Raw genomic sequence first — 14,197 nt, forward strand, 5'->3', positions numbered from 1 at the left:
CAGGCAGATTCTTGACCACTGGACCATCAGGGATGTCCTATCTTGGGTGTCTTTGTAAGAATGATTTGGGATAAGATTAACATTTAAAATTGGTAGACTGTAGTAAGCAGACTGTTCTCCCTAATGTGGGTGGACTTCATTTAATCAGTTGAAGGCCTGAATAGAAAAAAAAAAAAAAAAAAAGCTAACTCTCCCTGAGTAAGGGGCTTCCCTGATAGCTCAGTTGGTAAAGAATCCACCTGCAATGCAGGAGATCCCAGTTGGAGTCCTGGGTCGGGAAGATCCTCTGGAGAAGGGATAGGCTATCCACTCCAGAATTCTTGGGCTTCCCTGGTGGTTCAGACAGTAAAGAATCTGCCTGCAATGCAGGAGACCTGGGTTATATCCCTGGGTTGGGAAGATCTCCTGGAGAAGGGAAAGGCTACCCACTCCCGTATTCTGGCCTAGAAAATTCCATGGACTGTATAGTCCATGAGGTCGCAAAGAGTCGGACATGACTGAGCAACTTTCACTTTCACTTTCCCTAAGTAAGACAGGATTTTCCCTACTTTAGTGCCTTTGAATTGGAACATGGCCTTTTTTTCCTGTCTTCAGATTGGACCTGAAACTGTTCTTTCTGGGATTTAAGCCTGCAAGCCTTAAAGTGGAACTACATTATCGGTCCTCCTGAGTCACCAGCTTGCTCACCTGTGTCACCAGCTACTCACCCTAAGGACTTACCAGCCTCCATAACTGTCTGGACAAATTCTTTATCTTTATACATGTGGGAGCGCATGAGCATGCGTGTGTGCGCACGCGCGCGCGCACACACACATACACACACACACACACACACACACACACACACACACACATCCTATTGGTTCTTTATCTTGCAAATCCTGGCAAGACACCCAGACTATGGTCCTGAAACACCATTTCCTACTAAAAAAAAAAAAAAAAAAAACCAGCACTTTTGGAGAAATGACTGATTCTAAGGCCTTAGTAAGGTAGGTGCTGGGTTTAACGTAGTTCATCATATCAGATACCAAGAGAAACTATCAAAAAATACTGAGATCATGTCAAAAAGAATCAGAAGCCAACTTAGATCTCATTAACACTTTGTCTATAAGGATAATAATAGAAATAAAAGGAGTAAAAGTGGAAGCCATGAGAGATTTTATTTTCTTGGGCTCCAAAATCACAGTGGACAGTGACTGCAACCATGAAATTAAAAGATGCTCGCTCCTTGGAAGGAAAGCTATGACAATCCTAGACAGCACATTAAAAAGCAGAGACATCATTCTGCTGATGAAGGTCCATCTAGTCAAAGCTATGGTTTTTCCAGTGGTCATGTATGGATATGAGAATTGGACTGTAAAGAAGGTTGAGCACCAAAGAATTGATGCTTTCGAATTGTAGTGCTGGAGAAGACTCCTGAGAGTCCCTTGGACAGCAAGGGGATCAAACCAGTCAATTCTAAAAGAAATCAGTCCTGAATATTCATTGGAAGGACTGATGCTGAAGCTGAAGCTCCAATACTTTGGCCACCTGATGTGAAGAACTGACTCATTGGAAAAGACCCTGATGCTGGGAAAGATTGAAGGCAGGAGGAGAAGGGGGCGACAGAGGATGAGATATTTGGATGGTATCACCAACTCAATGGACATGAATTTGAGCAAACTCTGGGAGATATTGGAGGACAGAGGAGCCCGGTGTGCTAAGAGTTGGGCGCGTCTTAGCAACAGAACAACAACAGGAAAATAAAGGGGAAACACTTGAATTTCTTATAAAAATTTTACTATTGAATAGCCAAATAGGAGAATAAGGGATTCTGTCACTTGAAGTACAAGCTGATGAATATAGGAGAAACACTAGATGTAAAATATTTCCGTATGGTAGCCCTAATGAAGTAATGGATCTAGATTTATTCATTGCTAACATGATATGGCTCTTGATGGCAAAGTACAGCGGCACTATGAAATGACATCAGAAATCATCAAACCTTATTTTGTGTCAATCAATAGTAATGCTATCAGCTAGGAAGTTCTGGGAGCTCTCACCTTGGCCCATGGTGGGTCCCCATAGACATTTCCAATGTGGTGGCTGGACCAGCCCTTGTGATTTTTATTTTCATTGCAAGATGCCTGCAGACATCAGGAACAACCATCAGGGAACTTTGAAATAAACAAGATTTATTACTCACAGTTCCTGGAGGGTACACAGCGTGCTTGAGGCCATACGACAAAGTCATGGGGAAAGAGAGAAAAGAGAGAATGGATCTAGAAGTTCTGCGTTTAACGGGGTCAAGGGTGCGGTGTCTAGGGTTTTGCGATTTCACTATTTATTGGTGAATGCAAAACATAAGAGTGGGAATCAAAGTAGAAGGAAGGAAAATCAGTCACCAAAAAGGTCTGTTATCTGGGTCAACAAGGAATTTCTAGATGAAGAACTTCATGGGTGGGGTGGCCTGGCTCTTTACATAATGGTTAGTTGATAATGTGTCTATTCAAGAGCCATGTCTTTGAAGTGGGTGCATTTAATATCAGTCACTTAGATTACACCTTGACAGTCAAAAAAAAAAAAAAAAGAACCTAATTGTCAGGCCCTTATACTACAAACTATATCTGTGACCCCATGGACTATACAGTCCATGGAATTATCCAGGCCAGAATACTGGAGTGGGTATCATTTCCCTTCTCCAGGAGATCATCCCAACCCAGGGATCGAACCCAGGTCTCCCACATTGCAGGTGGATTCTTTACCAGCTGAGCCACAGGGGAAGCCCATATCTGAGAACATCTCTTTGCAATTACCATCTATAGAGACTAGGAGGACAGAGAACAAATTAAATGACACCATGAGGATGCAATCATCTAAATTCAGATGATCAGAAAAGTTATAGAGCAAAAGGTCAGTTTCTTTAACAAATTGAGAGAAAACATACAGATTGGAGACATACAAGCTTAAAAGTGATTTCAGAGACATATGAACAATGAAATGTATGAACTTACTTGGAATCTGATTCAAACTATAAATAATGTTTACTGTAAAGCAATTAATACTAATATTATTCTTCATCTTGAACTCCCCAGCTTGCTTGTAGTACCAATCAAAGAAATAATTTCCCTTACTTTCAACTTTAATTTACACTAAAATATACAGGTTAATTAACATATTAATGTTGGCTGTTGCAAGTTACTTCAAATCTCTTTTTGGGAAAGGCCAAACATAGAGTATTAAGGAAACATTCAAAATAAACTAGGGGGTAGTCATAAGGTACACGTATGTATAGCTTAATAAATCCTTAATAAATACGGCCAAAAGTTTTCCAAAGTGAACCAATTTACACTTCTATTAGCAGAGGTTGATAGGAGCTAGGGAGAAATGGGAAGAGAAGCAAGACATTTGGGGCTCCAGGCTTGGGGAGGATGTGGATTTCAGAACTCCTAGGCAGTGAACCTACTGGGTAGCAGTTTGTACTCAGAAGTTTCTCTCAAATGCATGAGTCCCCACAGAGGAGGAAAGACAGAAAAGAGCAAGTGACAGCTCACACAGGAGGGGCCCCTCAGGACTTAGGTCCTAGTGGTGTAAAGATCAGAATATACCAGAGGGTCCCACATTTTGCCAGCCCCCCCTCCCCTCCAATATGCCAAACATTTGGCAATATCTAGAGACTTTTTCTGGTTTCCCACACCATACGGCATGTGGAATCTAAGTTCCCAATCAGGGATTGAAATTGCGCCCCCTGCAGTGGAAGAGCCAAGTCTTACCCACTAGACCACTGGAGACATTTTTGACTGTCAGATTTTAGCAGAGTTGGGACATACCATAGGCAACTCACTGTCACAAGCCAGGGATGCTGCTCAACATTATGTGTACACTCTGTAACCAAGAAGTATCTGGCCCCAAAGACCAATAGTGCCAAGTCTGAGAAATCCTGCATGTACCCCTGAGGGCAGTCATGAAAAGAGGCACAGGAGAGGCTTCTGGGGTACCGGCAACGTCAACTGTCTTGACCTGGATGCTGGTTTCATAACGATATTCAATTAGTAAAGATTCATCAAACTGCACCTTTGATATATGCACATTGAAAAGCAGAGACATTACTTTGCCAACAAAGGTCCGTCTAGTCAAGGCTGTGGTTTTTCCTGTGGTCATGTATGGATGTGAAAGTTGGACTGTGAAGAAAGCTGAGCCAAAGAATTGATGCTTTTGAACTGTGGTGTTGGAGAAGACTCTTGAGAGTCCCTTGGACTGCAAGGAGATCCAACCAGTCCATTCTGAAGGAGATCAGCCCTGGGATTTCTTTGGAAGCAATGATGCTAAAGCTGAAACTCCAGTACTTTGGCCACCTCAAGTGAAGAGTTGACTCATTGGAAAAGTCTCTGATGCTAGGAGGGATTGGGGGCAGGAGGAGAAGGGGACGACAGAGGATGAGATGGCTGGATGGCATCACTGACTCGATGGACGTGAGTCTGAGTAAACTCCGGGAGTTGGTGATGGACAGGGAGGCCTGGCGTGCTGTGATTCATGGGGTCGCAGAGTTGAACATGACTGAGCGACTGAACTGAACTGAACTGATATATATATATATATATACATACACATGTATGAGTAGGCTCAGTCACTCAGTCGTGTCTAACTATTTGAGACCCTATGGACTATAGCCTGCCTGGCTACTCTGTCCATGGGATTCTCCAGGCAAGACTACTGGAGTGGGTTTCTATTTCCTCCTCTGGATAAGCACACACACACACATATACATAGGTATGTATCCTAATTTAATACAAGCATACAATATGTGCCTGACACTGATGAGTTTCTGTATTCTTTATTCAAAAACCCCATCATTTGGGTTTTATTATTTCTAATCTAGGAATGGAGAAATTGGGGCTCCAGGAAGATAAATGTGTTTCTCAGAGACATACAGTAAATTACCACCATAGTACCCAGCTGTGAACTTGAACTTCTCTCTTCCTAGCTCCAGGTCAATGAGATCACCCAAGCCAATAATAATCAAATGTTAATGAAAGGCAGTTGGAGGAAGCAAAGTGGTTTTCATTTGAATATAGTCCAAATCTGGTCTCAACCAACCCTCTGAGCTCCCTCCACTCCCATTTTAAATTGCCTGTTTTAGAATCTGTGAAATATTTGCTGCCTCTGAGTCAGAAAATGGACAGCTGTAAAAGAGAGAAAGAGAGCAAAAAACAGATTAAATAAGGTAGCAGTTGTATAGCTTATCAGGACGTTGGAAGAGAAGTGCAAAACGATAAAGTTTAAAACTCAATGGCAAGTTTGAAGAGAACATGTGCATCTCATTCATGTTCCCATAGGACTATGAATAATCGAAATCTAGGCTGAAATCTAAGGGTTAGGAGAAAAGGGGGCATAAATTATTAAAACGAATGAGACACTATTCATTTGGAAATCTTTCACAGGAACAGTCAATATGAATACTTGATAGAAATGGCCACCTTGACCAAGTTACCATTTATAAGAAACACAGGAAAGAGCTGTCAAGTAACCTTATCCTTCAAGTCAATAGTCCTAAAATGACCCAGACCTCAGAGCTTTCACCACTGCCCCCTCCTCCCAGCCTCCTAACCAGGACCTTTCAAAGTGGTTCATGTAATATCAAGAACTGAAGCACAGATCAAAACCCTAGGCCTAGACAGACCCTGTTAATTATGCAAAATATCTTTGTAATTGACTAAAACTATGATTTCTAAGTGCCTTGAATATCAATGACCATCAAGAAACAGTAGCTACTGGGATGTCTGTAATGACCCAGGGTTTTAAAAGCAAATTTACTACTATCAATTATGAAGCTTCAACTTGAGGATATTCAGTGAATGGAATTATCTGGAGAAGACCATGAGGTCTGTTTGCTATTTAAAATCAGTATAGAAGATTCAGTGGTATTTCACAAAGCTCCAATTTTAAGTTTAATTTGCTGAAAAAAAAAATGCAGACTGATTAGTTAAAACCAATCACTTCTTAAGACCGTAATTGCGATAAATGCTCCTGGATCTAGTTTAAAAGAAGTGTCTGATCAACTGGACTGAAGGGATCAATGTTACATGCTAACCTGTTCAAACACCTTTATTAATGCTTTGGAAGAGAAAAGAATATTCAGCACAAACATTTCAGATGATTATAAAATGGACTATATATAGTACATTATATATATATTTTTTTATATGTATATATATATAGTACTGTGTCTGACTCTTTGCGACCCCATGGACTGTAGCCTACCAGGCTCCTCCGTCCATGTAATTTTCCAGGCAAGAATACTGGAGTGCGTTGCCATTTCCTTCTCCAGGGGATCTTCCCAGCCTGGGGATTGAACCCAGGTCTCCCACATTGCAGACAGACACTTCACCTTCTGGGCCACCAAAGGAGGTGTATATAGTACAGACGATATGAAAAAGAAGAAATAGTAATTTTTATATGATAAGGTATTTTTTCCAAGTGAGTCATAAGCCAGGTAACACTTGATTGGGGTAAAAGTTGCTGTGCCAAAAGGTGTCAGTAAACATAGGCAAGGGCAAAACTTTCGGAGTTTGAGACGACAGGAACCTGTGTACTCTCCCCAAGTAAGCTCAGCTCCGTCCAGATGTGATGGTGTTGCCGGACTAAAGCACCTGTCCCTGACCATTCATGTCCAACCCTTTCTCCCATCAGAGGTGGTGCTCCCCACTTGTTATACCAGATTCTCGTCTAGCAACTTCCATGCTGGGTGCAGCCCCACATGCAATGTAAATAGCATATAGGTGATTCATGCCTCGACTGAAAAAAAAAGTCTGCGGTCTCCCTTCAATGTGCCAGGAATGTCCCACTGTTCTGTTAACTCTTCCTGGCTGGACTGCTTCTCTAAGTTTCGTGGGCCTTCTGGGGATAAAAATGCCCAAACAGAAGGAAACTCACCTCCAGCCTTTGCCGGGCAGATGCACACTGAGTCGGTTAGGGCAGCTGTTTATTATGCAGGCAAACAAATGATGTCATGTGTTTTCACTTTTCCAACCAGTTGTTTTGATCTAATAACGAAAATACATGGGTGATAGAAGCGTGCTGTTGTAATAAATTAAATGAATGGAAAACCAATTGAAATTTTAGGATTTTTCAGCCTATAAAACATTTCCCAGAGAAAACCTGGATCAGAAGTGAATGAGTCGGATTCTGGCAACGAGCAAGCTACTGATTTTGGGCTCCTAGAAAAACACTGCTGCACCCTGAGGTTTCAAACCAAGCAAGAGACAAACTTCTAATATTTTGCCTGAAAACACGATTCTTGGATTCTTAATTGGAATCTTTGGGTCAATTTTTGGAGATATGTAAAATTTCACAAATAAGTGTGACTATATGTGTGTACGTACATACATATTGAAGGAGTCCAGAATATACAATTGTGACACACAAATTATTTTGAGCTGAGAGCATTTGAAAATCAACAGATGAAATTTTTTCCTGAACTCCTTTATCTGACTAAAAGCAGAGACTCCCACAAAGAACTGAATTCTTTTAAATTCAGCCCAAGAGTACAGAGAAGGCAATGGCAACCCACCTACTCCAGTACTCTTGCCTGGAAAATCCCATGGACAGAGGAGCCTGGTAGGCTGCAGTCCATGGCGTCGGTGAGGGTCGGACATGACTGAGCGACTTCACTTTCAATTTTCACTTTCACTTTTCACTTCCATGCATTGGAGAAGGAAATGGCAACCCACTCCAGTGTTCTTGCCTGGAGAATCCCGGGGACGGGGGAGCCTGGTGGGCTGCCGTCTATGGGGTCGCACAGAGTCGGACACGACTGAAGCGACTTAGCAGCAGCAGCCCAAGAGTAACATAGGAAGGTAGACTCTTATCCCCAGGGACAACGGGAAGACACCTAGAGAGACATTGTCCCAAAACCATCCTGTCTCCCATCCCTCTCTTCTACTGAGGACCCATCTATTTTTCCTAAAAGTCACTAGTTTTCCATATACTATCCCTTCTTCCCCCCTCTAACAAGTCATTTACCTTCCCATTTTACATGCCTTTCTCCTCCTTCCCTTCACCCCTTAAGATGGTGTTTAAGCCCCCAATTTTTTTTTTCTTTTCATATTTTCTTAATTTATTTTAAAATTTATTTTTAATTGGAGGATAATAGCTTTACAAGATTGTGTTGATTTCTGCCATGCATCAACTAGAATCAGCCCCACATGTCCCCTCCCTCCCTCCCACCCCTCTAGGTTGTCACAGAGAGCCAGATTTGAGCTCCCTGCATCATATAGCAAATTCCCACTGTCTATCCATTTTACATATGATAATGCATATGTTTCAATGCTACTTTCTCAATTCGTCCTACCCTCTCCACAAGTCTCTTCTTTATGTCTTAAGCCCAGACTCTAACTGCCCACTTTGAGACACATTTCTTTGTGATCTGCCTTTTGTGCACACATGGTTAAATTCTGTTCTTTCTCTTGTAAATCTGTTAGGTGAGTTTAATTTGTAGGCCTCCAACTATTGAGCAAAGAAGGTAAAGTTTTCCATTTCAACTATATATATATATATATATATATATATACACACACACACACACATATATGTGCATATATATGTATATACACACACTCTCAACTATATTATTGATTTCTATCTTCTATATATATCTGTCAATCATTCATCTCTCTTTCTTCCTATGGGAGAGAAGACACGTAGCCTTCCTATGGAACCAAAAAAAAAAAAATTCCATCATCTTTTTTCTCATAAGCTTTAATATATAAAAGAGGAAGAAAAATCAATGATTCATATAAGAGATGTCCTAGGATGCCAGGCTCAAGGAACCTGAGTACAAGCTGTAAAGAGGTTAAAATTTGGGGAACACAGGATCCTGCAGTTTCATGGGTCAGTTTGCTTACCGACTCAATGGACATGAGTCTGAGTGAACTCTGGGAGTTGGTGATGGACAGGGAGGCCTGGCGTGCTGCGATTCATGGGGTCGAAAAGAGTCAGACACGACTGAGCGACTGAACTGGACTGAACTAAACTTGCTCGTGTAAAGCGACTTTTTAATGATTCAGCATATGATCAGTTAGAAGCCGTTCTTAGTACTCCTGTTTATAAAGATTCAAAAAAAAATTGATGGTTGATTTAAGGTGAAATTGAATATTCAAAAGCAAAAAGATTAGGTAGAATAATCTTTGTCTTCTTTGGGTTTATTGTTCAAAAGGACTCTCAACTCTTAAACAATTTTAAAGGTTTATTGGAATAGGTTCTTTTTATGTTTAAAATATTTTAACAGTGATTGGCCTCAGCTTTTTTCATTTTAAATTAGGGATAAAATTGTCATGCTCCATTGTTTTTCTTTTCTTTTTAGGAAACATGTAGGAAATTACATTAGTCATAGGTTATAGCTCAGGGAATTTCACAAAATGAACAAAAAGTTCATGTAACGAGAGCTCAAAGCAAAACAACTGACCAGTAGCATCATTCCAGGAGTCCATTCAGTCACTATGCCCATAGCTTTCTGACTTCTAACACCACAGAATGTATTTTCCCTGTTTTTGAACGTCATATAAATGAAATCATACGTTGCTTTTGTCTGTGCGTGTGTCTTGTTTTGCTCAACAAAATGTGAAATTTATCTATGTTGTTGCATGTAACATTATTATTTATTTCATTTATCTATGTATTCCATGTAGAGTCAGTCACAGACTATGATCAATTCAGAGATTGCATATGCATGTATATATATTTATACATACATATAGACTACATATGTATGTCTGCAGACTGTTATTACTTTGGAATTATATAAATACTGCTGCTATGAGTATTTAAGGCATGTCTTTTATTAACAGGCACATGTCTGCTGGTTGTACACCTAAGAGCAAAACTGGGGGAAAGGTCATAGGGTACGCATACAGTTAGCTTTAATAGATACTCCCAAATAGTTTTCCAAAGTAGTTGTACCAGTTTACTTTTCCATCCACCAGCAAGTATGAGAATTTTTTTCACATTCTTAACAACACTTAATATTGACTTTTCCATTTTAGTTATTCTATGTGCACTTGTATCATTTTGTGATTTCAATTTGCACTTGTCTAATAACTAATGATGTTGAGCACCTCTCTATATATTTGCTGGCCATTTAGATAGGCTCATTTACACAGTACCTGTTCAAGCCTCTTGCCCATTTTTCTACTGGGTTATCTGCCTTTTCATTGCAGATCTTTATGTGCTCTGGACGAGAATCCTTTGTCAGATTACAGGTAGAGTTTGCACATCTCCTCCCACTTTGTGGCTTATCTTTGCACTCAATCACATTTTTTGAGGAAAAGATTAATTGTAATGATCAGCAGTTTAACAGTATTTTCCCTTTATGATTAGCATCTCATCTCCAGTTGAAGAAATTTTTGCATATCACCTAGATGTGAAAATATTTTCCTACATCTTTTTCTGAAATCCTTATTTTGCCATCCACTTTTGGCTCAGATGATAAAGTGTCTGCCTACAATGCAGGAGACCCGGGTTCAGTCCCTGGGTTGGGAAGATCCCCTGGAGAAGGAAATGGCAACCCACTCCAGTATTTCTGCCTGGAAAATCCCATGGACAGAGGAGCCTGGTAGGCTATAGTCCATGGGGTTGCAAAGAGTCGGACATGACTGAGCGACTTCACTCACTTTGGATCTGCAAACTCATATGGAATTGATTCTTATAAATTGTACAAGGGAGAGATCAAGATTCATTTTATCCACATGGAAGCTAAAATGACCCAGTATCATTTTTCAAAAAGGTCTTTTCCCTACGCACTGCAAATATGTTACCTTTGACATAAATTAGGTCACAGGTTACCAGATATGTGTGGGTCTACTTCTCGTCTTTTCTACTTTGATCTACTTGTCTACCTTTGTGCCAACACCACATTGTCCTAGTTACAATGGCTTTGTAATACATCTGGACATCTGCTAGAGTTATTACCTGTAAGATTGCTTTGAATATTCTTGAACTCTCACATTTCTATATACATTTTGTAGTCAGTGGGTTAATTCCTGCAAAAAAATTTTTTTTCTAATTTTTATCAGGCTTATATTCAATCTATTGACATCTTAATATATTGAACTTTTAACCCATGAATCCCTTCATTTGTTTATCTTCCACCCCTCAATTTTTTTTTTTTTCAGTGTAAAAGGCCTATATATCTTGCACAATTTTACATTTATGTACATAAGGGATTTTGGTCATTTTCCATTCTTGTATCATCTTGTGTTAGGGGATGACAAGTATATCGGCCTCATAAAATGTGTAGAAAAGTGTAATCTTTTTTGCTATTTTCTAAAACAGTTTACAGAAGATTGGTGTTTTTTTTTTTTTTTTAAAGTAAGTATTTAGAAGCATATAGTAGTTGCTTTTTAAAAATTATTAAACGGGCTATTACATCTAAAGCACTTAGAAAGTATCTGGCATTTGATAAGTGCTATAAAATGTTAACAATTCTGATGTGCTTGACCATCCATTTTCCCCATGTAAATCATTACATTAAAATGCCAGAACAGAACGGCAGGTTTTATACAAGGAGACCTATATAAAGAGGTAATGTGCTTTAAGCCATTCTTTAGAAGTCACCCTTGACTTCTACTCAATTATCAATTGACTACTCATAATATTTTCAGAGAATATTCTATTTCAATTTTTCAGCCATTTTTTTGCTATAAGAGCTAGATTAACGGCTTAAAAGCTCCATATTCAGAAAACTAAGATCATGGCATCTGGTCCCATCACTTCATGGGAAATAGATGGGGAAACAGTGTCAGACTATTTCTGGGGGCTCCAAAATCACAGCAGATGGTGACTGCAGCCATGAAATTAAAAGACGCTTACTCCTTGGAAGGAAAGTTATGACCAACCTAGATAGCATATTGAAAAGCAGAGATATTACTTTGCGAACAAAGGCCTGTCTAGTCAAGGCTATGGTTTTTTCAGTAGTATTGCTTGGATGTGAGAGTTGGACTGTGAAGAAAGCTGAGCACCGAAGAATTGATGCTTGTTTTGAACTGTGGTGTTGGAGAAGACTCTTGAGAGTCCCTTGGACTGCAAGGAGATCCAACCAGTCCATTCTAAAGGAGATCAGTCCTGGGTGTTCTTTGGAAGGAATGATGCTAAAGCTGAAACTTCAGTACTTTGGCCACCTCATGCGAAGAGTTGACCCATTGGAAAAGACTCTGATGCTGTGAGGGATTGGGGACAGAAGAAGGGGATGACAGAGGATGAGATGGCTGGATGGCATCACCGACTCGATGGACATGAGTTTGAGTGAACTCCGGGAGTTGGTGATGGACAGGGAGGCCTGGCGTGCTGTGATTCATGGGGTCGCAAAGAATCGGACATGACTGAGCGACTGAGCTGAACTGAATACTACATAAAGAAGAGGTGGGTTTTGACAGAACATAATTTTAAATAATGAATATAGTCAACTTCGGAGAAGGCAATGGCACCCCACTCCAGTACTCTTCCCTGGAAAATCCCATGGATGGAGGAGCCTGGTGGGCTGCAGTCTATGGGGTCGCTAAGAGTCGGACACGACTGAGCGACTTCACTTTCACTTTTCACTTTCATGCATTGGAGAAGGAAATGGCAACCCACTCCAGTGTTCTTGCCTGGAGAATCCCAGGGACGGGGAAGCCTGGTGGGCTGCCATCTATGGGGTCACAAAGAGTCGGTCACGACTGAAGTGACTTAGCATAGCATAGCATAGTCAACTTCAAGGCTTCCCAGTCTCGATGGCAAAGAACCCACCTGCCAATGCAGGTGATACAGGTTTGATCATGGGTTGAGAAGATCCCCTGCAGAAGGAAATGGCAACCCACTCCAGTATTCTTGGCTGGGAAATCCCATGGATAGAAGAGCCTGGTGGGCTACCGTCATGGGGCCGCAAAGGAGTCGGACACAACTTAGCAACTAAGCAACAACATAATCAACTTCATCTCGTGCTCATGAGGAATTTTTTGTAGCTGATGCATATACACTAAGTTCATGACACATGCAATTTTTCTTATTACAGTCTTCCTGTAAACTTTCTTTCATTCCCAATCTCTATTCTCTCTCCCTTTCTTGCAGTGAAACTTTCAGAGTTACCTCCATTCAGTCTCCATATCCAGACATCCACGCATGTTAATCCCTATCTGGTATCTCCTCCTACTACTCCACTGAAAAGACTCATTGCCAAGGTCCTTTCAACTACCACGTCATTTTAAGCTCATTATTCTGTCCTCAACCTATAGGATCTCAGTGGTATTCAGCACTATGGACCACGTCTGCTTTCTGGAAACATGCTCTCACCTCATATTCAATGACAATATGCTCACTGCTTACCTATTTAATTCTATTCTATTTACAGTCTTTGCTAACTAAAGATTATATATATGTGACTATGAGTGTTGAGTTCAATCTCCTGAAGCATGTAACTTCATTTTCTATGACTGCTGGTCCTTAAATGTACCTGAAGTACCATGCATTTCTTCTTTTAGGTTCATTTTCATGTATCCAGTCACCCCTTAGACATTGCCATTTGGAGGCTTCTCAAGCATCTCAAATTCAACACTGTCTAGCACTGGGCTCCTGCAGTTCCTTCCCTGTCTGCTCTTGTAATTCTTTCTTGGTCAAAGGCAAGACCATCTTCTTAGATCCAGAGACAAGAGGACCAAGCACCGTCCTTGATCTACCTACTCTCTCCCTCACCCCATAGTCAAGAAACTGTGAAATCCTGCTCACTTTAATCTCTTCTCTCCAATTTCACTTACGTATTTTTCTTTTTCTGGTACTGTCATTTGAAAGTCCAGCGTACCATCAGCTTATACACAGCCCTGCAACTGGCACTTCTCTGGGCATTCATATTTACTAATGTACCCACTACAGCCAGAATGCTCTTCTTAAAAGTTGAATCTGAGAATGTAATGCCATGATACTGCTTAAAAATATCCGTTTAATGTCTGGCTCTACTAAGGGAAGGTTCTCTGTTTCATTCAAGTGTATCATCAGCATTCAATATGTTTGTTCAATGATAAGAGTCAAAAATTGAGCTTACGAAGAGAACCAAGAGAGCTTTGATTCATCTACAAATAAACATTATATTTCCCATTGACACGGAGGTAAGGACTTCTCCAAATATAAGACATTACTTAATTTAAAAGCTTATAATTAACACAGCCAGAGTTTATAAATAATGTCATAATCT

This window comes from Bos taurus, chromosome 21 (genome assembly GCF_002263795.3).
Source record: "Bos taurus isolate L1 Dominette 01449 registration number 42190680 breed Hereford chromosome 21, ARS-UCD2.0, whole genome shotgun sequence".
Taxonomy (NCBI): Eukaryota; Metazoa; Chordata; class Mammalia; order Artiodactyla; family Bovidae; genus Bos; species Bos taurus.